Source organism: Canis lupus, chromosome 13 (genome assembly GCF_003254725.2).
Source record: "Canis lupus dingo isolate Sandy chromosome 13, ASM325472v2, whole genome shotgun sequence".
Lineage (NCBI taxonomy): Eukaryota > Metazoa > Chordata > Mammalia > Carnivora > Canidae > Canis > Canis lupus.
Window position 1 is genome coordinate 43,400,903 of NC_064255.1, and position 26,992 is coordinate 43,427,894.

Genomic DNA, 26,992 nt, shown 5'->3' on the forward strand with positions numbered 1-26,992 from the left:
TGTTCTCATCTATGACAAAGCATTGAGCTAAACAGAAGGGAAAAAAGTCCAAGAAAGATGGAAAAAAAAAAAAAAGAAGGGGGATTTCAAGATCTAGGGCTATCAACCTCAATCGTTGGCCTTGGTTAAGAGCATTGTCTACAATATGCTTTGAATTTTAGATAATGTAAGTAGGGCTGAAATGTCAATGGCAAATAAGACTCACTGATTTTTATATTAAGCATGTTTCAGTACGCTGATTAGGTAGTAAATTTTGAGGTTATTTAAAGGAAATTTTTACCAAAATTGACAAAATAAGAACGGACAAAGACTATAATAAAAAAAAATAGTTATACAGCGAATTCAGACTAAAATCCATTACTAAAACACTGCTCATTTTTATATTTCCCTTCATTACCATTATTACCCACCCATTCCACAACTGGGAAAATGACATGATAATTGTGCATTATATTAATGGGTTTGAGAAATAGGCTCTGTTGACTTTCGTTCTTTTCTTATGCTACCCTAAATAAAATTCCATATTGCTTTATAGCATTATCTCTTTTAAGGACTGACATAACATCGAGTATTTTCTGATTCATGATCTTCAGGATATAGAATGTTTTCCCCAAATTAAGAAAATAAAGGAGAGCTTTTACAGTCAAGAGCCTATACAACCAAGAATTGCTGGTTCTGAGCAATGAATTCTGAACAATATACCTCTGAGGAAGAATTCTAATGGAGAAAAAAAAAACTATACTTAGGAGTACAACTTGCCTTTTCAGGAATTAATATTATTGATTAAATTAGGAAAGATTTTTCCGCAGGCACCATTTGATATACTATGCAGGTGATAGTGATTATATACTGTCATTTTCTGAACAATTATCTTAAAAAACAACTAAAGTGATTTCCATTGTTATATTAAACCTTTCGAACCTTCCCTTAGTTCCTGCCAAGCCATCTGAACAGAAGGCAGCTGGGGCAAAAAGAAGACAATAGCCCCCATTAATTGCCTTAAAGTAACCACTAACATCTGTTAATATAAACCCCATAAAACACAAACAGTAGTAAGCAGGTCTTTGGGCAGAAGATTGGGGACACGTGGTGTTAACCTGCAAACAAGTGGCTTAATTCTTGCATTTCAGATTCCAATAACCAGCTCTTCTTTCCTATTGAAGAGGTGGCTTCTGATGATCAAGTAGGAAAATTCTGTCCCTGATCTAAAGGGCAATGGTCCCAATGGTCACTCCCAGAAGACTCTACATCCATGGAGTCCTAATCCAAGTAGCCACTCCCAGTAATAGATAATTACCATGCATTCATTGTTTCTTTTCTTCCTTCATGCGTGAGTGGATACAATAGTGAATGCTCTTCTAGGCATTGCAATTAACAATGAAAAGAGTCAAAAAAAAAAAAAAAACCCACAAAAGCCTAAAATGAGCCAGTCGTGTAAATAATACCTAAAAGAAAAACAAATATAATTTACTGAATATCCGCTGTTGTTACATTCCACGATTGTTACATTCCACGGTTGTTGCTGTTATTATTTTAATATTTGATTCCAGTGGATTGTGGTACATACTGTAGTTATGTCTCATTACTTGATTTTGGTGACATAAACCAGTAACCACTTTCAGAATCCCCCCTGCCCATTTCTTTTAAGTCAGTGTTTCTCAGTCTGTAATGTGTCCTTGAATCTCTGTGAGATCTTAAAATGTTAAAATGCAAATTCTGAATCAAAGGTCTGGGGTGGGGTCGACTTTCTGCATCTCCTGAGCCATGATGCCAACTGCCGGTGTGTGGATGGCACTCTGAACAGCAAGGTTGTAATACATTATTCTAAGATCTTGCATTATTAAGAAATGAGCTTTTTTTTTCTCCTCAATTTCTCTAGGAATGTTATTATTTCAAGGTTCCAAATTAAGTTTTAAGTTAATTTCTAGATGAACAGGTAGCTATGCTCGAAAGGGAACATTAGTTGAGTAAGTGGTGATAAGCAACAGGACAAAGGCGAGAGCCGCAATGATGGGGCTTGACTTGACTAATAAGCAGTCCTCCTAACTGTGTCAATACTTATGAGTCAGCCAACCTTAAACGATGGCTATGAAAATATTTCCAGCCACAGTAACTCTGACAATACTATCCTGCTGCTTTACAGAACACCAATGACTTTTCTTCTTTAGAATAGAGAACATTGCAAACTGTTTTCCCCCCACGGAGGAGCTTGCAATAGCTTTGTAAAATAGCTTAAACGTACTCTTGTTGATGTCAGGAATTTCTGTGAGGTTATAATAAAATTCCTTTGCAAATAGAGCAAATAGGTCAGTATCATTTAAAGGCAGGAACAGATATCGACAGTTAAGTAAAGATATAAATACATTTTTCTTTTATCTGAGTAATCCACCAGGCTTCACTGTTAGGTGCTGGGTTACAATATTATACCATCTTGAGAGGCCAGGAAAGGAAAACTTCCCCTTTGCCATTCTGTTTGGAGATAACAGAAAGATCTTTTTGTACCCTAAGTCACATCAAAGCCAGCCTATCTGGATTTTTAAAAATTTGAGTTCTCATTTGAAAGTCTGTGTTCTTGGGATTACAGGGCCAGACTGGGTATGAAAGTGTGTAATGAAATGAAAATAAATAGTAACATTTATTGAACACATCCTAATGTATGAGATATGTTTATCGGGTGCTTTCTATTACTAGCTCATGTAATCCTTGATTTAAAGATATCAGATTATTACCCTGCATTATAGATGGAGAGATTTAGGTTAGATAAATAATATGCTCAGAAGTTAGAGGTTGTAGTGATACAGCCAGAATTTGAAACCAGGCCAACCTGACTCTAGGTATGGCTCCTATCTGCCAGACAAGAAAAAAAAAAAAGAAAAGAAAGAAAGAAAGAAAGAAAGAAAGAAAGAAAGAAAGAAAGAAAGAAAGAAAAGAAAGGAAAGGAAAGGAAAGAAAAAAAAGAAAAGGAAAAGAAAAGAAAGAAAAGAAAAGAAGAAAAAAGAAAAGAAAAATATTCCCAGTACTCACTCAGGTTCAGGACCTTGAGTGAGTCATTTGGCTTCTCTGGGCATCAGGTTTCTCCTCTATGAAATGAAGGTAAATGACACTATTGCTATAAACCTCTTTTCAGTTCAAATATTCTATGATATAAACGCCGATCTTTAAAGATTTTGGACTCTGCCAAAATCAAAATTCTCCTACTCCGTCTTATTCTCCTGTTAGTGTCCATCTCGTGCTACTTTATTCTTCTGTTAGATACATCAGTCAACAAGCGTTTGTTGAGTTCCTACTGAACACTAACCATGGTCGTCTCCGGGGAACAATGCAGCAATGACTGTGTGTGATCCCGAGCCTCTTGAATCACCATTTTAATTGGTCATGATATTATTACCTATTTTTTTCTAAACACATTCCCAAAGACAACAATAGGATACGTTGGACCAATGGTCTTCAAAATGAGACTTGACTCATCCCTCATTTATACTGCGTTGAACGTTGGAGCCAATACCAAATCAGAGACATTTCTTCCTGTTCTGTCCACTGTATGCAAACTGGCAACATTTCTCCACTGCTGCCAAACTGATAAATTTTTCAACACTTAATGTAAAGCAGTAGGAAATCATTACTTTCCAGGATCTGGGTATCTCAAAGGATTTGCCCAAACCATTTAAAATCTTTCCATCAGGTGGTCTGGGAGCACCATTGTTGGGGCATCTGGGTAGCTCAGCTGGTTAACCACCTATCTTCTGTTCAGGTCATGATCACAGGGTGCTAGGATGGAGCCCCTCAACAGGCTCCCTGCTTGTTAGAGACCCTGCTCTTCTTTCTCCTCTACTTGTGCTCTTTCTCTCTCTCTCAAATAAACAAATCAAATATTAAAAAAATAAAGCTAAGATGTTCATCTTAGCTGGACATTACTTGGTATCAATTCTGTAAGTGTCTGATGCTTTTTGTTTTGGCAGGCCCCCAAAGTCTTGATAGCCCCCTCAAAACACACTTGAATGAAATCTTGAAATTATCAAGGAGGGTAAAACATTTCAAAAGAAAAATGATGGTAGTAAATGTTCCCAACTGACTTGAGTTTTAATAACTCAAATGACATTACCATACTTGAGGATAATAGGAGGATAAATGGGTATGTGCTTATAGTTGATTAAATGTTAGTACAGAGTTTTTCCACGAACTTTTTCAGAGTGCTGAATCCTATTTTTTTTTTATAATACCAGGATTGGGGTTCTGTATTTTAGAATAGTTGTTTGCAGCAGATTGTACATTTTGTGAAATCCCCTGACTATCCTTGAAGGAAGTTAAATAGTCTGTGGCATATAACAATCTACTACTCAGCACTTAACAGAAATGTTCAAGAAGGGTTTACAATTAATTCCTATCACTGGTTATAACTTAGAGAAAAGGCTGGCCACAAAAGTGAAAGACGCATGGGTTTTTTTTGGTGAGCCCAGTTACCCCATTTTAGAATCTTTATTAGTCCTCATTGTTTTTCTGCTACTCCTCCATTAAGTACCTAACGTATTCCCCCCTCTTTCAATCCCAGTAAAACTTGTCATTGTATTGTATATTTAAGATTAAAGGGCATTTTTTCCAAGAGCATTCATTCAACTACTCTATCAGTCTCTGTCCTTGTAGAGTTTACAGTCTTAAAATATTATTAAAAATCTTATTTGCTGGAATGAAGATTTTTTTTTCCCCTTTGGAAGTTTTGGAAGTATTTATAGTTATCTTGTTTTGGTGGTGTTTTGGTTCAACACATACTTACAGAACAATTCTTTTTTTAAAAAAATCATGCTTTGGGATCCCTGGGTGGTGCAGCGGTTTAGTGCCTGCCTTTGGCCCAGGGCGCGATCCTGGAGTCCCAGGATCGAATCCCACGTCGGGCTCCCAGTGCATGGAGCCTGCTTCTCCCTCTGCCTGTGTCTCTGCCTCTCTCTCTCTCTCTCTGTGTGACTATCATAAATAAATAAAAAATTTTAAAAAATCTAAAAAAAATAAAAATAAAAAAATCATGCTTTGAAATGGGCACTAGGGATGGAAATATGTCTAAGCTATGTTCTATATATTCACATATTTTACACTATGCAAGACAATGTGCATGTAAAGTTATGATATGCTAGGTGCTGGGTTGAGACATGTATGCCTGGGATTCTATGGGAGCAGGAGGGGTAGTTTCTAAGGAATGGTGTGAAGGGTTAATCCTTGAGATGAATCTTAAAGAGGAATAGTAGTTAGGACCATGGATAGGCTGCAAATGAAAAGAAGAAACTTCAAGCAAAAAGAAGGGCATAAGCATTGGCAAGTGTGCCTGAAAATAGGATGGAGTGTTCCAGGAACCACAGGTAATTCACTCTTATGAGAACTTAAGGGTACAGGGCAGATTGTCAAGATATAAGACAATACTAAAAGCCAGGTGTAAGACAGTTGAGTTCTCATTTGACAGTATTATTGAATGATCTCACTTGTGCAAAAAGAAAGCTGTCTATATACATGTTTATTTGTTTATTGTATATGCACTGAACATTTCTGGAAGAATATGTAAGAAACGAGTGTTGTCTCTTGGAAGTGAAACTAGGATTAGGGGTATGACCTGAAGAAATCCCTGCTGTACTTCACATGACCTTCTGAGTTATTTGATTTATCAAAAAAAAACTCATGCATGTTTTATACATTTACTTTAAAATGACACACACGCACAGAAAGAAATGACGCTGGAATATGTATGCTAAGGAAATGAATACTAATCTTGAAATGCAGAAAACCTGCTAAAGGTTTTAACTGGTGCAATGTTTTGCATTTCAGATAGATCATTCTGGAAGTTATGTGAAGGATGAAGTAGATAAGGCTAAAATTGGGGGCAGCAATCCTAGGTAAGAAGCTAAGAGGGTGTTTCAAAGTCCAGATGAGAGATGATAAATACCTAAAGCAGAAGAAGAGTGGCCTTAACAATGGAAAGTAAAAAAAAAAAAAAAAAGTAGAAAAGATCAAGCAGAAGTATATGAGTGGGATTTTGTAACCAGTTAAATGACAGAAGTTAAGTATGCAATGACCCTAGGATGCCCTGCAAGGTCCCATATAGAGTGATAGGCACATGTGGTACCATCTTCCCAGAGAAGGAACACAGGAAAAGAAGCCCCAACCATCCTTTTCACCACTGAAGTCCATCTGTTTCCAGAATTAAAAAACACGAAAGAGCATGTTATTATAAGGTACTTGTAGGGACATTGGAGTGGAATATTGGAGATTGGAACTATCCTGGAAAAGACTAGTTCTTTGGTGAGTCTTCTAATTCTGTAAATAAAGCAAGTTCTATAGGGGGAAATCCTGGGGTACAGAAATGTGGTGGCTGAAATGAGCCGGTTAGAGACATGGGGAAAGGGTGCTAGCCAAAGACAGAATAGAGGACAGTCAACTTTAATCTCTAGCCATATTGTTTTTTCTCTAGGAGGACCTAGACCCTAATAGGATATAGAACATACTTTTAAATTCCCCCAGGGAAGTGATCTTTGTACTTTTAGTTGCCTTTCTAAAACCAAATAGATGGGAAAAAAAGATGTGTGGAGAACTTACTTACACAGCATCTGTTCTCTTCTCTACCACGTCCCTAAAATGATTCAGAGTCCTTCTGGAACACTGTGTTTCCATGTGAAGTCATGTGAAAGCACTGTGAGTTCCTGCAAAAAGTGTATTTGGTGATGACATGAGACTGGCTATAACAGAGCACAAGTGAGGCCAACAGCATGCTCTGAGAGATGAAGTTCAGCTATCAGCAAATTAACAAGTGACTCCCAGGAGCTTTGCTGAAGAACCGACACATTTGAATGGCCTGGTTGGAATGGTTTTTTGTATTTTTGTGTTTTTAAAATTTTTTTAAAAAAATTTTTAATTGGAGTTCAATTTGCCAACATATAGCATAACACCCAGTGCTCATCCCGCCAAGTGCCCCCTCAGTGCCTATCACCCAGTCACCCCAACCCCCCGCTCACCTCCCCTTCCACTACCCCTTGTTCATTTGTGGGAATGGTTTTAACCAAGAATTCAACAAAGCCCTGTTCCTCACAAATGTTCTCATAGAAAGGGGATAGCTATTTAAGCCAAGTTGTATTCTTGTATTGTATTATTAAGTTTAGAGGAAGAACACAGAGACGTGGCTAGAGAAATGGTCTCAAAAAGAAGAGGGTTCTTAGATAGCTAATAGCAATCAGCTATTATTCCATCCCTACATCCATTGAAAGAAGAGTATGGTTTAAGGTACTTCACATTCAACAGGGAAGTTGGAAGCTAGATGCCTTACTCTTGTTCCTGAATGGATTAATCAGGGAAGTTGCTAGAAATGATTCCTGTTTGAATGAGAGTGTTATTTGGGATCCTTCCTGAAAGCGGAGGAACAGATTTGTTGAAAGCTCAGGTTCCCTGCCTACTCTAACCCTCTGTGACTCATGGGGAGATTTTTTTTTCTTTTTTTCTTTTCTTCTGATCTATTATTTCCAAAGGAATGATATACAATTCTCTAGTCAAGAGGAACAGCTTTGTGGTTTCCATAGAGACATTTCAATGACATTTAGTTGAAATCCTACCTGTGCCTAGAATATTTCTCATGTCAGAGGCCATCATTTCTCCCTCCTACCACTTGCAATCCTTCTCCCACTCAAATGCATCTAGATCTCCTTTAAAACCCACAGGAAGTCATCTTTCTTCTATAGGACCTTTTCTGTATCCACAATAGAATTATGCTGGAGAAAGAGTATATATGGCATGTAAACAAGACTCCCAAAAGGCAAAAGATCCAACATAACATAATGATTATCTTTTAGTCCATAAAAAGTTTTTATTGGCCTTGTCTTTTCTGCCTGTACTATGTAAGCTCCAGGAAGTTTAAGATTAAATTCTTTATGCTCTCTATGTAGCTCATAGTATATTGCAGGGACTTAGTAATATTTTATAATCCCAACGGATTATGAAATAATTTTTCTGGTCATACAGAAGTGTTAGTAATGGCAGCATTTAAATGTATTAATTTAGAAATTAATGGTTTCTCTGTCAGTTCTACCTTATGCCTTCATCTGAAATTTTCTTCTAGGATGATCATGAATGAGGAGCCGTTTCTATAGAAACAAGTTTATCACATGGCACAGCCAGTTTCACAGACACAACATTGCTTCATGACAAATACCAAGGCATGTATACACACACACACACACACACACACACACACACACACACGTGCATGCACCCCCATAACTTTTCATCAGCTTTAAAAAATAATGACTGCTTTTCATTTCTCAAAATGTCATTTCCGTACTGGCACCTGGACTATCAATATTTCTGGAAACATTTAAGAAATTGTTAAAGAACAACTTGATGGATGACTATAAAGTAAATGACATTTAATAAGAAGGAGAATCAAATTTAACAGGTGGCATATGAAAAAGGGTTCCTCAGCCAATGTGGAGAGGTCTTGAATGAGGTAAGTTAGGGTTTAAAAGATAGCCAAAGAACTTTATTAAATTTTTAAATATAAAGTCAAACATATATCTAATCCAGAAATATATATATATATATTTAATATGTGTGCTTATAATCTACCCACCTATTCAGTTATTTTTGCTATAATTGTGTCCTTGCTGCTACAAGATAAGCTTGCTTTCAAATGTCAACTTTTGTCTGGAACTTCCACACAGTAATTTGCCATAATCAGTAAATGTGCTAAATCCACTACCATGTTAAGTGGTGATAAAACATTCTTTCCAATGACATCACCACCCCTCTGCCCACCCCTCAGACACACACACACACACACACACCACCATTCAGCACATACATCCCAAAGAAACAACTGAAAGAATAAAGTTCCAGTTCAAACTGGTGGCTGAGTTGAGGCTGATGAGAGAAGACAGAGAAGATTCACCAGAAAGTTTAATTGGAATATAATTGAATATATCCAATTTGTGTATTCATATGATTGAAAACTTTTGGCTGAGTATCATGAGAAGTTTTGAAGTTAGAAATTGGAGGAGGAAGACAGATTGAAAGATTCGGAGAGTAGAAAGTACTCATAAAACTGGAAAATGATATTCGGTCCTTGGTGGGTTGTTGGCCCATCTCTCCTACACACCTATGCTAACAACAGTTTGGCAGAGCTGTGCTGTCATGAAATTGAAAGGGGATTTCATAAGCAGAGTCTCTGAAATTGTGGAAGGACAAATATCACAGATTACACCTGCCCTACAGTGTTTGAGATCATTGTCATGGATATATATATATATATATCTTGATAAAGTATGTTTCCGCATAGTCACTGTGCAACTTTTCCACATTTTAAAGGATTTGCACCTTTGGTTCTGCAAAATGGACAGAAATAGGTGAACTCAACTTCAAACAAAGCAGTTGCTATTATTTTTTTCCAATACTGTTCGATCTTACCAAGTGGAGGTTTGTTTTTGAATCAGAATATGGGATTCTGTTGGTATGTAGGTGGGAAACACGAGCTTAAAATGCCATCATTAGATACTGATACCCTCAGTTTTAATTCCTGCTGAATTGCAAATAAGCTGGAGAGGAACAACAATAATGCTCGTTTTTAATTCCTGTCCATATACCAGAGTGTGAAAGAATGGTTGAGTAAGAGAACAGGCTTGCTTAAGACGCAAGGGTTGGAAAAGGATACAAAGAGAGGAAATAGGAGTTATTTCATACTTTTCTTTAGAATCAGCAATTTTCTCACTTTGGGAGCCGATATGAAACAGCTAGAAAAAGTGGCTGAGGTGTGCTGAGACAGCATTTGGATTGTCCACACTGATCTTCTGCACTCAAAATGCATGTTGCTTGATCTGACAGCAGTGCTCAAAATTGTGTAACCTAAGATGTGAAATCAACAAAGTCACCTCCATTCTCTGGGGGTGCACCATCCACACTGATGAGCAAGGTGATGATAACATCTTGTGTTTTTAATTACAAGATAATGTCTTGTAGTTTTAATAACTTTGTAGACAATGAATCTTATAGTTAAAATCAGTGCCTAGTGGGCAGCATACTGGCAACTTTTTAAGTCCAGACACTCCCCATCTGGTGTATATAATTTTGGTTTTTCTTCTGAAGTACATTCCCCTTGAATGTGCTTCTGTCAAGTTATATTTGAATAATTTTAAATCACTTTAAAATGTCAGGATGATGTTGTATCCTAATTTATACTCTCAAGCATAAATCTTATGACTTAAGCCCTTTGATGTTCAGTTCCATGTAAAATGGAAATAATAATTTCTGCTCCACCTATTTCAGGGAGCTGTGAGAATCAAGAGAGATAAATCAGAGACAAATACATGCTCTGTATATGTGATGTATAAACTGTAAATTACTATATAAATATTAAGTGATGATATTTTTATTATTTTACCATTATCTCCAAATCTTGTCATGAATTTCTCCCTCTTTAATGCCAGGACGTCAGGAGTAACATGAATTTACATCATGCATAATCAAATGTAGTGATGTTTTTGTTTAATATTGGGATTTTCCTCATACCTGTTGAAATGTATAGTACTTCCAATTTTGAAACTATTTTGTGAGAGCTGAGAGAAAGAAATTGGGAAGACTGTGTCCACTTTGTCTTAGCTCTCACTCTAAGACTTCTCAAACAAAGTTTCAATCTCTGTGTGGTCTTCCCATGCCTCTCTAATTTTCGTATTTTGCGTTACTCCCTGGTATGTGTAAGAAATAGGATGTATGGTTTTCCGTGGGCTTAGCCTAGGGATTAGGGCTCTGGAGTTGACTTCTTTAAATATAGCCCTCCACCTATGGGATCTGTTATCTTGGCATTAACTCTAGAATAATCATATAATTTATGGTCTAAACATGCACTTTTGAGAATAAAAGGGAGCACTATTAATATTACCTGGGACATTCTCCTGGGAAAGCTAAGATTTATGATCATTCTATGACACTTAAAGTCTGAATTTTTTCATCTTTAGAAAGTGGATAAATGATACTTTCTTCTTATGTCATTAAAGATAAAATGTGATCATGTGTTTCCTGGCCTGGGGGAAATATTGGTTATTTTTAAGCTGATGCTTCTTCTTTTTTGGGCACTTACTGTGTACGAGTATGTCAATATCAACAATAGAACTAGGTAGAGTGGGTGAGATAACCTAATTAGAGTTTTTACACTAAAATTTGAGATAATCAAATAAAAACATCATAAATCAGCTCACTTTTGCTTACCAAGAACTTCATAAGAGTTAAGAATTATGAAGGGTTATTGAAAAGTGTAGGATTTGCTTTATTCCTTCAAGGAACAGCCAAGAATCTGACCAAGAAGAAGGCAAGTTGAGAGAAGGTAATTGTCTTCATGAGGTCATAAATGAAGCACTGAACGAAGCACATAGCACTGAAAAAAGGGCCCTGAAGATAAGATCACACCTCAGGACATCACAGAGAAAATGCAACCATGCTAAGATGTTCAAGACAAGATAATCTACGTAGGAAGGTAATGGATATTCCAGGCAGGGAAAATTAGAACTAAGAAGACTTAGAGAAAAGATTACCAAGAGTACTCAGAAAGTGAGAAATTCATTAATAAAATTTTAATTTTAAGGCTTGGAAAATTATTAAGTCATCTTGATAATGAAATTAATGCTTATTAAGTAGGTATCATTCTAAGTACTTTGCAGTTATTAACCCATTTAATCTATAATGTAGCATATGAGGTATGTGTCATTATTATTTCTACCTTACGGGTAAGGAAACTTGAGACAGAAAAGTTAAAGAACTTGCCCAAAGTTATACAACTAGTAAGTGATAGAGCTGTGATTTGCACCAAGGTCTGTGATTTGCATGCCAGATCTAAAGATTTGCCTTCAGAGTCTATGTGTGGTAGTTAGATCACTAAATCAGCCAGATCTTAAAACATCGTTTTTTTCTAATAACATTTAAACACAGGTTTCAAAGATTAGGAAACATGATTAATAGGTAGCAAAATGTGTCCTACAATGAAATGAATTAGCAAATGACATTACTTAGCTCAGAGTTACACTGTGTAAAGATTGAGAAGCTTGATTAACATCTTTAGATTATGAAAATGTTGGATCCATTCACTGATTTAAATCACATTGGACTATTTCATGCAAGGTGTCACTTACAGTGCTGTGTAAGGTACTTACTGGAAATAGAAAGAGAAAATGGATTTGATGCTGCCTCTGAAAGAACTCAACTTGAAAAAAGAAGAAAAGTTTAGATTGGACATAAGGAAGAACATCTTGACTGTAATGAGTGAGAAGATGCTGGAAGGAGCTATGAAGAGTATCTGGGAAGTGTCCATCCTTAGAAAGCCTTAGAACAAGAAAAGATAATTATATCTGTCCCAGTTGGCTTATATGGCTCTTCTGTCTAAAGGCAAGAGGGTGACACAAGAAAGAGCATTTCTCTAAGACCCTTCCTGATTGATAAATTTGAACTTCTAAGATTTTTACTTGATGCCTACAAATAATCCATTGTAAGATCCTCAAAATTCCCCACATTTTTATTATCTTGATAGTATATATAGTTAAGAGGATTACAACCACACACTCAGAGGCAGTGACAGGGCACTTGGTTGGGCTGTCATTAATTCAGTGGCTCTTTCTGGAACAACTAACTTCTTGACCCTATAGTACACACTCCTCAAACTTATATCTCAGAAAAAGTTGCCATGTCACTAACCTTTAGGGTAGTTAATGAAGAAGAGATTCAGGAGATACTAAATCTTCAAATGCCAAGGGTTTCCTGTAATGAGAGTTTCTTAAAGATTGTGCCTAATGGGAAGCCTGGGTGGCTCAGTGGTTGGGTGTCTGCCTTTGGCTGGGGGCGTGGTCCCAGTTTAGGGATTGAGTCCCATATTGGGATCCCTGTGGGGAGCCTATTTCTCCCTCTGCCTGTGTCTCTGCCTCTCTCTGTGTCTTCCATGAATAAATAGATAAAATTAAAAAAAAAGATTGTGCCTAATAAGTGCCTTCTTCTTTTTTTTTTTAATTTAAGATTTTATTTATTTATTCATGAGAAACAGAGAGAGAGGCAGAGACACAGGCAGAGAGAGAAGCAGACTCCTCTCGGGGAAACCAATGTGGGACTCGATCCCAGGATCCCCGGATCATGCCCTGAGCCAAAGGCAGATTGCTCAACCACTGAGCCACCCAGGTGCCCCTAATAAGTACCTTCGGCACAGGGCAGGCTGAATAAAATTATGTCGAATTAAATTGAAATATAATGCATTTGATTCAAGTCTGTATATACATTACATCAATATTTAGTCCAGGAAAAAAGGGGGCAGCCCTTAATACTATGAATAGAAAGTTATTAAAATATCATGAGTACATACCATGTATTGGGCATCAGAATAAATATTTGAAATCAGTTTGTACAAGAGCCACCTGAGATGGGACTATTTCCTAGCCCTCTTTCACAGATAAAGAACTGAGAATAGGAAGGTTCATGGACATCTGTGATGGAGTTGTGTTTAAAGCTCAGGCCTCTTTGACTTTGGAGGCATACACCTAACCTCCTCTATTGGGTTTTGGGACCCAAATCCCATGTGTATATACGTGGGGGTGAGGCCCTACACATACAACAATCAATTCTCTGGGAACCAGCTGGGTAGCCTACAGTTCAACTCCAGTCTGACACTGTCTACCCAGAGATCTCATCAGGTTCTCCAGGTTAAGGATTCAGTCCTACAAGACTGTCCCTCGCTTCAGATTGCAGTCGCAGGCCCTGGTTGTTCTCCGTACTTCTGACTGACTGGCATTAAATCGGAGGTTCCCATGACCCTCTCTTTGGGTTTGATTATTTTTTGGTCTAGTGGCCGAGAGAACTCAAGAGAAACATTTTACTCAGTAGATGACCAGTTTATTGTAAAAGGATATAACTCAGGAATAGCCAGAGCAAAGAGATCCATAAGGCAAGGTATGAGGAGCAGGTGCAGGGTTTCTGTGTCCTCTCCGGGAATGCCATTGTCCCAGTACCTCCAACGTGCTCACCGACCTGGAAACTCTCCACACTCCATCCGAGGAGTTTCATAGCAGAAAATAGGGTGGGGGTGGGGGCAAAGACCAAATATGTAGTTCTTTTTTCTTTTTTAAGATTTTTTTTATTCATATATTAATGATAGAGAGAGAGAGAGAGAGGCAGGCAGAGACACAGGCAGAGGGAGAAGCAAGCCCCATGCCAGGAGCCCGTCGCGAGACTCGATCCCGGGATCCCAGGATCACGCCCCAGGCCAAAGGCAGGCGCTAAACCGCTGAGCCACCCAGGGATCCCCAGTTCTTCTTCTTATTTTTTTTTTTTTAAATCATAGTATCATATCCTCCTTCTCATTTTATCCGGCCATCAAATCTTTCCATTTTAGAGTTCACTCTGGTCTGAATTGTGTTATTACAAACAGATCTGTTGGGGCACCTGAGTAGCTCAGTGTTTGAGCATCTACCTTCGGCTCAGTTCATGATCCCGGGGTCCTGGGATCGAGGCCTCCATGGAGCTCCCCCCTTCACCCTCCCCGCAGGGACCCTTTTTCTCCTCTGCCTGCCTCTCGCTCTCTCTGTGTCTCTCATGAATACATAAAATCTCCTTAAAAAAAAATCTAAAAAATACATACATAAGTAAAAAACAAAACCAAAAACATCTTTTATTTCTCTCCACGAAGAGTCAGGCAGAAAAGATTCAAGCTTTGAATTGCAGGCCTCAAGATGCACATGGGCGTGGAAGGTGCCGGTGTTCCCGCCTCCCATCGGCGAGGCTGCAGGCCAGGCCTCTCTTGACTTAACGAGGGAGGTACAGCCGGACAGACCCTCTTGAACGTCGAAAATATCCTTTTTGGGGAACCGTATGGGGCGTCCGTGCCCTATGCCTGCAGCCCTACTGGCCCTGGCAGCTTGCACGACCCATCCTGAGGCAGCTCGGGGCTCTCTCATCAGCCTGGAGCCAGCACCGGCATCGAACACGAGGCCTATTTCGTAAGACGGCGTTGAGCGGCCCTAGCCGCTGCCAGGGAGGAACAGGAGGGCCCGCGCGGGGCCAGGGCGCCCGGGGTCGCGGCCGCTGCAGGTGCGGCCGCCCAGCCCCGCCACGGCAGTCTCGCGACACTCGCAGGGCCCCGCCCCCCAGCCCGTGAGAGCCTCCCAGTGCGGCGCCTCCCGGAAGTGCTAAGCGGCGTTTGCGCGAGGCCCTAACGTCGGAGGACGCTAAGTAGAGACCTCGGAGGTAGAGACCTCGGAGGTAGGGACCCGCGCGCGCGCTCCGGGGGGCCGAGCCCCGTAGAGCCCTTCCGGGCGCCGAGGGAAGGGAGAGCGCGGTGGTGCGGGCCGCCCGGGCTCTCGGGCCGCCGTCGGGGGACGCGCGGGTGGCCGGCCGAGCAGGCGGCGATGCCGGGGCCCGTGTTGGAGCCCAAGACCCGGGAGGCCTCCCGCCCACGAGGGCCTGCCAGCTGGGAAGGGAGACCCGCCCCGGGCGCGGGGCGCGGCGTCGACGGCACGAGGGGCCGCGTGCGGACGGCTCCTTGGGGACGCCGGGGAAGCTGATGCGACGACCCCTGCTGGGAGCGGAGGACAGCAGAGGCTCAGGTATATTTAGCTCTTCTCCTCCCCCTCCCCGCCCCACACCCGGAGAGAGAACTCAAACAGGGATGCGTAAAGGTCACGTCGCTTCATCACTGTCCTTTCAGAGACGGGAAATCACGTTATGAAATGCAGATGGCATCTCGAGGTTAAAATAGCAAGTTATTATTACCACACAGCTTCCAGGGGACATTTTTTTTTCCCCGTGGAGGGAGTGTGCCTTCACAGTCCATTTATTGTAGAAATTAAAGACATATATTAAGAGGTGTGAGAAAACAACAACAACAACAAAAACCAACAACAACCACAAAACCTCCCCAAAACAACCACCCCTCGGTTTCTCTGGGCTTCATCTAAACGAGGGTAATGGAAATAAAACCATCACGTCGCTTACTTCTAGGGAGAGAAAAGGCGAAAGGATTTAGTGCAGAACAGTGTATTTATAAAGTAGAAGACAGTCATGGAACAGTTTAGGGGAAAACAACTTGCCTGAAATAAACTGTTGTTTCTGTATTTCAAAAATGCAGAGTTAGGCTATTCGAGAGACCACTAAATTCTGCTGAAGCCATTACAGGCCTGCACGTTTACTTTTTTTGGGGGCACTAAATAAGGCATAATCCTGCCGCTCCCCAACATAGATCTTGCTGTATCTGTTCAGCCCTCGCAGCTGAAGAGTAATACGTGGCCTTCCGTCCCAGCGGGGAGTTCAGCGAGGACATGCCTCCCCAGGGTGGGTCTCCGGGTGGACAGATGAACGGACGTGCGCCCCCCCCCCCCCCCGACCCCGGCGGGGCCTCGCGGAGCAAGTCGAGGCCGAACTTTCCGACCTTTGCCTCAAGGACATTGCTGAGTTCCTGGGGCTGCAGGGTGGGTGAAGGCGCCAAGTAGGCTTCAAAAAAAAAAAAAAAAAAAAAGGTTATGATTTTAGGCATAATGCATTGGGGGTTTAATCGAGGTATGAAAATATGCCATTTCAGAATAATTTTGGTAATCGACATCATCAGACCATTATTTTATAACTTCTCAATTCCTTAAACTTCTGATTTTACTGGAGAGTTAGTAGAAAAGAAACACCCATGTCAGCCTATATATATTTATATATTTATATATTATATATTACATCTATCTATATATCTATTATATCAGCCTATATATCTATATATTATATATTATATCTATCTATATATAGATATATAGATGTGAAATGTATATTATATATAGATGTGAAAAATCATATATAATATATATTAATATAAATATAATATATAAGTATACAATAAATTTATAGATATATAAATATATAATATATAAACATAACATAAATATCTATATAATATATAGATATATAATATAAACATATATAGATACATAATATATAAATATATAATAAAAATGCCGATTATATATTATATATAAAGCCTATATATAAATCTATATATAAATATATGTATATTTTAAGAGATTGCAGCTAGAAGTTCCAAAGAAGTTATTTATTTATTTGTTTGTTTGTTTATTTAGGTGGGGGGGGGCCAGGTGGTTGGAATTTTCAGATACAAAGGGAAAAATAAAGGCCAGGGCAAAAAGTTCAGGGAAACAATTATTTCAATAAGAGTGTATAGAGATACCTGCCTATCATTTTTGTTGAACAGCTGCTTTGCAAACGGCTTGCAATAAGCAGACGTTCAGCACTGGGAGAAAGACTGTTTTCCCTCAAATTGCCTCCTTTGCATTGAAAAGCAAATGAACAACAAATGTTCAGTTCCATCTCCTTGACTCCTTGCATTTTTCCCTCCTTATTCTACATCAATGGAACGAAAATCTTCAATCACAAACTCAATTTCAGTATCATTGATCATTCCTCTCTTCTTCCATCTTTCCTTCCCTTCCGTGCTCTTTTCCCCTGTGTTTCCTTAATTTAGTAATTAACAGAGACTCATCTGACCACCATCTGTTCTGGAAAAGCAGCCTGGTGAAAAGCGTATGGGTTGTTATTTGGCCACCCGGGGTTCTGGCTCTGTCTTTGTGAGTGCTCTGTTAATTTCCTTGTTCTGTGCCCTGGGACAAGGGGGAACATGCCATTCAGACTCACTGAGTCTGCTTCTTTTTTCTCAGGCAGGGAGGCACCGTTGATGTCAGTAGGAGGATACAGCTTTGAGTTGCCCCTTCAGCTTTGCTGACAAAAGCAGGGAGGAAGGAAGTGAATATTGGGATTTCAAAGGCTCTACCAGTTACTCTGTGGTACTAAAGGGCAAGCCCCAGAATAACTGGCCCTTTGTGCAGGGGAAACATTAGTGAGCATTTGGGAATGCAAAATATGTCTAGAGTTAGGAATGGGCGAAGATCTAAAATTCTCTGGATCCCTGGGTGGCGCAGCAGTTTGGCGCCTGCCTTTGGCCCAGGGCGCGATCCTGGAGACCCGGGATCGAGTCCCACGTCGGGCTCCCGGTGCATGGAGCCTGCTTCTCCCTCTGCCTGTGTCTCTGCCTCTCTCTCTTTCTCTCTCTGTGACTATCATAGATAAATAAAAATTAAAAAAAAATAAAATAAATATTAAAATTCTCTGGGTTAAAAATAAAATAAAATAAAATTTTCTGGGTTATAATATGAGAGGAGTTGAGGGCAGAATAGGAAATGGAGCACCGGGGTGGAGAGGAAGACTGGAGACAAAATGAGCTGTGAAACTAGACAAGAAGTTAAAAGTCTCGGCAAATAATTCCCAGTGCTAGAGTGGCTGAAGGACTTTAGAACAGGGATTTTATTATTTGATGTTGTGTTATTTTTCATTGCTGTGATACAAACCACCATTGCTTCTCTACTTTTTTCCAAAAACGTCTGTGATTTTACAAATGCTTTATTGGAATGGTTTTGAGGAGCCCAGTTCCACATCTGGGTCAGCTTGGAATATAGAGAAGAGAACAACCAAGTACTTAAGACTGGAATGATAATAAGAATTCAGGAGAAACAGGAAATCAGAGCCAGAGGTGACATGTCTGGACATGCCCAAAAATCCCAAGGAAAACATAGGAGTTTTAATAGTACATGATGAAGGGCTTGGGTTAATTGACTTCAGTCTCAGAGGATGCTAGCTGACATCTGGTTATGTATAAAATGTTATTAAAGGTGCCATATCGGACGCAGAAAACCTGGTACCTAGTAGGTGCCAAATAAACTTGGGTTCCCCTCATTTCAACAGAAATAAAATGGGGGCCACAGTCCACTATAGGGAAGGAATATGGGAAGACTTGGCTTGAGTATACAGAGAGCCAAGAGCATGGCATAAGGGAGGGTCATTGTTTTCTTCCCCGATTTCCTACCAGACCTCCCACAGAGGCTGCAAACCCACGGTGAATACTGATGTGCATATTCACACATAGGCTGAAAGTGTGGGGAGAGGACTTTCTGGCAGTTCAGCCCCTGTAACAATGCACAATTACTTAAAAGCCTATGGACTGCCAGTTTAAAGTTGTTTTGCACACAGACTCAGAAGCACGAAGCTACCACAGCCCCAGTCTGCCTTAAGACTCCATTTGTGCTGTAGCCTTTTAAATACAGGAGGTGGTGAAGCCCAGGAATTCTGAACCAGTGCTTTAAATTCATGAGAGGCATGTCCTGGGTTCCTAGCCTCTTGCTGGCTCTGCTGAGCTTTCTGTTTGTACCCGTGCTTTATAACTTTCTTTTCATTTCTCTCCCTAACTTCATCTTAGTATTATGATTCTTCCTGTCAATGTATCTATTCCTTTATGGATTAGCTTCCAGAACATTCAGTGGAGTTAAATACCATGTGATTAAACCGTCCATCCCTGTGGAAACCAGTGGCAGCTGCCCCGTGCCACCTTTGTTCCTGAGCATGAGGCCCCTAGCCGAGCATATTCTGTTTGGCAAACTTTAGGATAAAGCAGCTGCATAGTCCACAAGGAGATAGGCATGTTGACAGCTTCGAAGATTCCTAATGTTAATGTTAAGGTAGATACAGGGACGTAAATGAGAGAACCAAACATAACACTTCCTATGTGAACTGAGTTGAGATGCCCAGAGAAGAGACAGCGAGCCAGCTGGGGTTGAGGTGAACTTAGTATTGTTAATTGGTGGAAATCAGAGAAGAAATTCAAATATGAGAAAAAAGAGAGGAGTAGGAAGGGACCTATTGTAGGTTGGGCTTTTCTATTAGGATGTATTGGAGAGTGCTCTTAGGAGCAACTGCTGTGAGGGAGTGAGAGCAGCAACACTGGAGAAGGAGGAGGGGAAACTTTGGACTTTAATAGTACATGATCAAGTGAAATTTAATCAAGATGTAGTTGCTACAAATGCATAACTAATCCGAAAGGGAAGTCTGGCACTAGAATGACACTTCAGAATTATCTGAAATTGAGGCATGTCACCAGCTATATGATGTGGGCTGTCCCTGGAAAGGAGATGTGAGTGACTGTGATGAGGATACTCCAAGCCCTGGAGAGGGACTCAGCTGAGAGATACCAGCCACCAGTCCCCACAGCTGGAGGACTGAGTGTTTTAATCCTAAAAGTGCTGTGAGATATGGGCTGAGCATCACAGTATCTCCCTCCCACCCCTAGAATTAGAACATAGCTAAAAATGCCAGAGTGAACTTCCCTGAGATGCTCTATGGAATTTAGTCCTGCACTCTCCACACCGATCGTTTCATGTGCATTGATTGGTCTTGCCTCTTACTACACTTTAAACCCGTTGAGTACCAGAATCTCACATCATCTATTTTTCTATCTTGATAATTCCTTTAACAGAGTAATTGACCAAATCCAAAAATGAACAGAAAAACCAGCCCATTGCCTGTGGTGATATGATACTGAAATATTAAAAAAATCTTTTCTCCATATTTTGAGAAGATATAAACGATCACTCATTTACCAAGTCTTTTCTTTCCTATCATGCGTGCATATAAATGGCTCTTGGCTGAATTGCTACAATGTAGCAGTTACTGGTAGCTCTGTATCTTGAAAACTTAAAAGATAACAGAGACCAGGAGAATGTAGGTGTGAAAGTGAGAGTCTCTGTCCTTCAGTGGAAAGAACACTTGACCAGGATCTGAAGGCCAGCTTCTGTTTCTTGCTGTCTTGTTTGCTTATCACATGATCTTGAGAAAATCAACTGAACTCTCTGAGACTCGCTTCTTTTCTCCCGTAGTGATTAGGCACCATGTTGTTTGCTTTACCTTCTTGAGTGGCAGTGGGTGTTGGACTGAAGGAGTGATGAGGATCAACAGATAATGATTGCCTAAGACGTTTGAAGTCTACAAAGTGGTTCAAGAATATACTATTATTAGTTTATGGATGGAGTTTCTAAATTTTTTAATTTCACAGGTTATATTGTATATGGTACATGGTAATATATGGTAATAAAAAGGTGATTTAGGATTTTTTTAATCAGTAAACTTAATAGAAGAAATATACTTTATTCATAATGATAGGACCCGAATTGTTAAATTGGCTTCCTCATTTTTGAAGTGAGCAGTGAGGTAAGTAAGTAAGATGAGATATATATATATATATTCCACTCTTTTTTCTCATAGTTGAATTTCTTCTCTGATTTCCACATGTATATGTGTGTGTGTGTGTGTGTGTGTGGTTTCTAAACTTCCATGGAAACATTCCCATCCACCTTGGGATATGAGACCTTAATACTTCCTGTGTGTGTTTAACAAAGTTATTTGTTTGAGGGAAGAAAGGTACTATAGATGCAAATGTAGCATAGAATCTGGAAGAGAGATGGTTTGGAAGAAATTCAAAAATCTCAGGAAAGAAAGATTAACCTCAAATAATTTCAGACTGCCAAAGTTAATTATGGGTTGGAATTAAATGTTCTCCATTAATGCAGTTATCCATTGAGTTGAGATTGAAGGAGCTCAGTAGTGGGCTTTTTAATTACCTGTTTTGGGGTAGAAGGCACTCAAGTGGTAACCAAGCAGACACCATTTACATGGGCAAGCACTTTGTCTAAATATTGTTCAGAATGCTAATTATATTCCCCAAATGGAATGACTTTTTTTTTTTTCCTGATCTTAGTTAGGTTAAACAGGTGCCCCCATAGCAGAGATGCTGGGTGGCAGGTGAGATGGTGACAGAATAGAGCATTATTGTTAGCACTCAAACAGATACTGTTTGCCAAGTGTTAAGAGAGTTATCAGCCATAGATCAGGAGACCCTTGAGCAAAACTGTCTTTGCACTCCTAATTTATATCCAAGCTTAGCCTTTCTCATCTGTCTGTAGGCACCTTTTGCTTTCAGATTTTTTTTTTTAATATCTAGTCCTCTATTGAAGAAAAAATGCCTGTCTTCAAGATTGGATATGACACCTATTTATGATCATGTTCAATCCATTGAAAAGGCTTATTCTATAAGTGTGCTTAGGGGCATTTGGCTCTTATAAAATACAAAGGCTTAATTAAGTTCATGGATAGGTTTTTACTAGTGAAATTTCTAGCATTGGTGAGTCCTAGGCCATGATATTCAAATCATCAGTGAACACCTATTAAGTATCTTCCATGTGATGGCACTAGTTATGTTCTCTTGATACATCTGGATTCCAACTCTTATTCTATCTATGACCTAGTCTGGGGAACAATGGTTGCATCCTTTCTATTCCACTTAATTCTTACCCTTATTGAAAAATGGAGCTGGGATGCCTGGGTGGCTCAGTGGTTGGTTGAGTGTTTGCCTTCGGCCCACGGCATGATCCTGGATTCCTGGAATCGAGTCCCACGTCTGGCTCCCTGCATGGAGCCTGCTTCTCCCTCTGCCTGAGTCTCTGCCTCTCTCTCTCTCTCTCTCTCTCTCTCTCTCTGTGTCTCATAAATAAATAAAATCTTTAAAAAAATACTTAAAAAAAGAAAAAAAAAACAGAGCTTAAATTGATTAAGAACAAAGCCATAGAAACACAAGAAGAACCATTCTCTCAGAGGTCTTTAAATCTGTCTCCTTTTTCTTTGGTGAAGAGAACTTAAAATCAGTTATTTTCATTGCGCTTTTTTGAGAAACCACCTTCTCTAACTCCCCTTAGTAAACAACATTTCTTTAGAATCCGTGTTTCTGCTTCACATGAGTAAACTTGGACCAATAGATGCTGGATTTTCCACCTTTTCCACCTGGGTTTGTGTGAGGACTCCTCAGGCCCTAACTTGTCAGAGATGGATGAGGTAGTGCGGAGTGTCTAGTCACATATAAAGGTAGACATGCTTGGCAATCCTTTTATCTTCACTTTTACCATCTAAGTCAAACATGATTGAGGAGGAAAAACAGAAGAACACATATACAAATAGACATATTAGTTGGGGTCAGTGCCCTAGAAGACATATGCCTGGGTATAAATTATTAGGTGCTCAGTTAACTCATAGGAGGATTGAAAAGAAAGAAAAGGGTTTAAACAGGCATCCTGATGCAGCCTTTAACACCTCTATACTGGTAGAAAGGAATGGGGGGAAAGGAGAAAGAGACAGGGGGAGAAAGACCAAAAGGCATTTACAAGACCATAAGCCATGGTCCAACATTTTTAGTTCTTTGTTCTACTTTTACACCACTGATACTATATGGAAGAGACAAATAAACCAAGGAGCCTAGGTCTCTATCATTGTGTGTCTGATTGAGCCTTCAATATAGTAGAAAAGGACATGATTCCTTTAATAATTCTGGGACACAGAATTTTTGAGGAAATAGTCATTTTTTAGTTTTTTTTAATATGTGATCCATGAATTATTACTAAGATGATGATTATCATTATTTAAAATTATTTCTCCAGAGTGTTGAGGTTAGATACGTAACCAAAGATTAAATATGAAAATCTTATACAAAATTAGAAACCATCAGGAGAGAACCAGTGGAAAGAACACTTGACCAGGATCTGAAGCCCTGATAGGACAATTCTAGCACATTTCAGGCTTAGAATAAAGATGACTTCCTTTACATAGTAACACAATGGGAGTTGTTTTCTGAGAAAGTAGCTTATACAGTGCATATCCAGTCCAACTAATATCCAGTGAACAGTAAGCTTAGTTATATAATATGTCACCATCTTGCAATCCACCCTGGCTAACTACATCATAATAAACTTTCCAGAATGAATCACATTGTCTCCTATTGTGAGGGAAGTAGAGACAGCAGTTTGGCCTTGGTCTGTCCGAGCAAGATACAATCACCAATGTGAAGTAGTCACTAGCATTGAAGCTATGCAAGGCTTTTTTACTCTAGTATGCCACCTAATGGAGATTTTACACAAAATATCACCGAAGTGAGATTAAGTAGGTTCCTAATAGGGAGAGATTTTTAGCTATGGTAAAGGGGAAAACTCAGAGCAAGAAATGGAGCCTGGAGAACACACAATGTATAGCACAGATGTTCCATGAAAATATGCACTAGTAAAAACTGCCTGCAAAACATGCACAGAGCTGTAGTTGTAACAGGCAAATAATTTATTTGGAACATAGTTTTATATATCCTGTAAGGTTAAAGAAGGCCAAGGATGCATGAGATGCTGATAATACCTAGAATTTCTATTTAGAGAACAGAGCTTTCACTTCTGTGAAAAGGGTCCATCATCATTCAAGAAGCTCTTACTAATCACTGACCTGTACGCAAAGGCAGGCCATTGAACAAATAAGCACATAGAATCTATTGGGGAAAAGTCTATATGACTTCTATAAGTGGAAATCATGCCTGACTAAACAACCTGAATTCTCTCAGGCATAAATAGGTCTTTTAAAAAGTAAACAAATGTCTTATGGACAAGGAATTACTAGTAGATGTAATTTAATTAGACATGCAGAAAACCTTTGGTAAGGTATACCTCAAAACACATGTCACTGGAGGAGCTCTCAGAACCCTGGATATTCATGCATCCATGTTTGAAGACATGATTCACATCCAGTGGGGAGTTGGATTACTCAAGAATGTTCAAACCATGCTCCTTAGACTTTCACAGATGTGCCATGAGAACCATGAGTGCTCAAGGAAGCTAATGGGGGACCTTGCTTTCTCAGGACAGTTCCAGATTTGCTTTACATATTGCAGTTCTTCATAATGTTTCATCCAAAGGGCTTGAAAATAATTATATTGAATTACCTTTGAAATCCCTTCTGCTTTTATGAAGAACCTGACATTGTCATTCTTGTCTACTCTAACAGACATAAATTGTCATTCTTGTCTACTCCTTATTCACTAAGGTATTTGGATAATTTTTTGAAACAGAAAACTGGATTTAAAACAGGAAATAAAGCATAGTTAATATGCTTTAATAGATAAATGGCACATTTTGCAGTTAGAAAATAAAATGACAGTGCCTACTAAGGACTAATGCTGAGGTTCATTTAATTAATTAATTAATTAATGTGTATTTAGTGAGATTGCAATATCCAATTTACTTAATCTTGGAGAATAGTGTCAATCCAGTTGGCACAAATACCAACGTTAATATTTATGTTAAGCAAAATTTAGGAGGAAGGCTGTGAGCTAAGAAACTTCTCTGTACTACAGAAGATTTAGGACACTCCAAATAGGAGTCACTTCCTAGTCCTTCCACAGTTCAGTTTTACTCACCTGTAGCTGACTGGGTTGAGAAAAATAGCTGTTCAGCCTTGGGTTTGCTTTGTGGTGTTTGATATCCCATGGTAAGACTAGGTCCTTTGACTTCTTTATTTCATATGACAGGTTCATACATGTTACTTGTATTAATGTATTAATGTAGTTTCCTGGTATTTTTTTTTTAAGATTTTATTTATGTGTGAGACACATAGAAAGAGAGAGAGAGAGAGAGAGGCAGAGACACAGGCAGTGAGAGAAGCAGGCTCCATGCAGGGAGCCTGATGTGGGACTCAATCCTGGGTCTCCAGGATCATGCCCTGGGTCAAAGGCAGATGCTAAACTGCTGAGCCACCCAGGGATCCCAGTTTCCTGGTGTTTGAGGAATAATGAATATAGTAGATTTAAAGGCCGTTTAATAGTAGAGACTTTCATGTAGTTCTCAAGATATTTTTTTAATGCAACATAAAGACCTAAGAAAAAATATAAGAAATTTCATGCCAGGGAGGCCTGGGTGGCTCAGCGGTTGAGTGTCTCTCTTTGTCGGCTCAGGGCATGATCCTGGGGTGCTAGGATCGAGTCCCACATCAGGCTCCTTGCAGGGAGCCTGCTTCTCCTCCCTCTGCATATGTCTCTGCCTCTCTTTCTCTGTCTCATGAATAAATAAAATTTTAAAAAAGAAATTACATGTGAAACAAAATCTCTAATACATAGAGCCCAGGGTTTTATCTCTAATAGTAATAGATGAGTTGGGAAGAGTCAAGTAATTTCTCTAAAATATACAGTTTAGAGATCACATCCAATTTTATGACTTTGAAATATAACCTGTGTGCTGTTGACTTCCAGATACTTCCAGGGCTCTAGCCCTGACCTGTCTTCCATATGTTTAGCCCCTTATTTCAACTGCTTGCCAGTCATATAATTTCCAGTCCTCAAATACAATAATCCCAAAATGTACTTACTATAACTCACCCCCCCACAAATCAGCATTTCCAGTTAATGGGACTATACAAGCATCAAAATATGGAGTCATCTTTGCTCCTCAGCTATATTCTTTCTACTATCTTATCCTGTAACCAAATAAATATACTTGAATGGCAACTCTCTGAGGCCAACCCCTTAGGAAAGAGTTCAAAAACTCTTCCCATGCTTTATAATTAATGGATTTTATTTGTCAGAACAGGCTTCAAGGAACAAATATGACCTCCAGTGGTGAACTTTCTAACATATATTCAACAGAGATGACAAGCTATAACCCATATACAACATCATACAGAAAGTAAGGGAACTAGAATATAACTACAAGCCTGCCAGACTGTAACTATAAGGCCACTCTAAGGTCATCATAATCTGTTGAATCCTAGAACAGGTAAACAATTGTTTTGTCACTTATAAATAAAGGGGGGGAAACCCTCACAGAAATATCTCAGCTTCCAGAGGTTTACCTTATAACTGGAGAATGAAGGCAACCCTTTAACCACTTCTGCATTTACATTGGTGAGGATTATTTGTGTAATTAGCCTTCATATGTCCTTTTCAGTTATAATGAACATAAGTAAAAAATTATAGAGTTTGCAGTTCAGTAGAAAACATACAAGAAATTCCTTCTTTGGCTTTATATATAGTTAAAAACCTTAGTGTGGTCTTTTAAGCTAGTGGCATGTAGGTATCTCTGACAGATTCTCACATTAACACTTATCTCTACAAGGGGTAGATTGGCAGGCTGATCTTAGTGATTGAGCAGCTTCAGTTAATTTCCGAGATAGAAATGGCCTTAGAATGAGTCATGTAAGCTGGCCAAGAAAGATGGCACTTTAAATGTGCAGTGTTGATCCTCTCCATTTCCCTATTTGTTCTTCATTATGTTAT

General features: G+C 39.3%; 1 protein-coding gene across 3 annotated transcripts in view; it reads left to right on the plus strand.

The window, feature by feature from the left end:
* The window catches only part of GABRB1 (gamma-aminobutyric acid type A receptor subunit beta1), a 363,737-nt gene that overhangs the window by 4,089 nt on the left and 332,656 nt on the right, over positions 1-26,992 (plus strand). Inside the window, exon 1 of one of the 3 annotated variants that reach the window (XM_049092929.1) lies at positions 15,143-15,246. The exons of 1 other annotated variant lie outside the window; for it this stretch is intronic. The gene's annotated coding sequence lies outside the window, so the exon portion shown is untranslated. Of the gene's footprint in view, positions 1-15,142; positions 15,247-15,296; positions 15,591-26,992 lie in introns of those variants that run through there. One more of the 3 variants, XM_049092928.1, reaches the window with a different exon arrangement.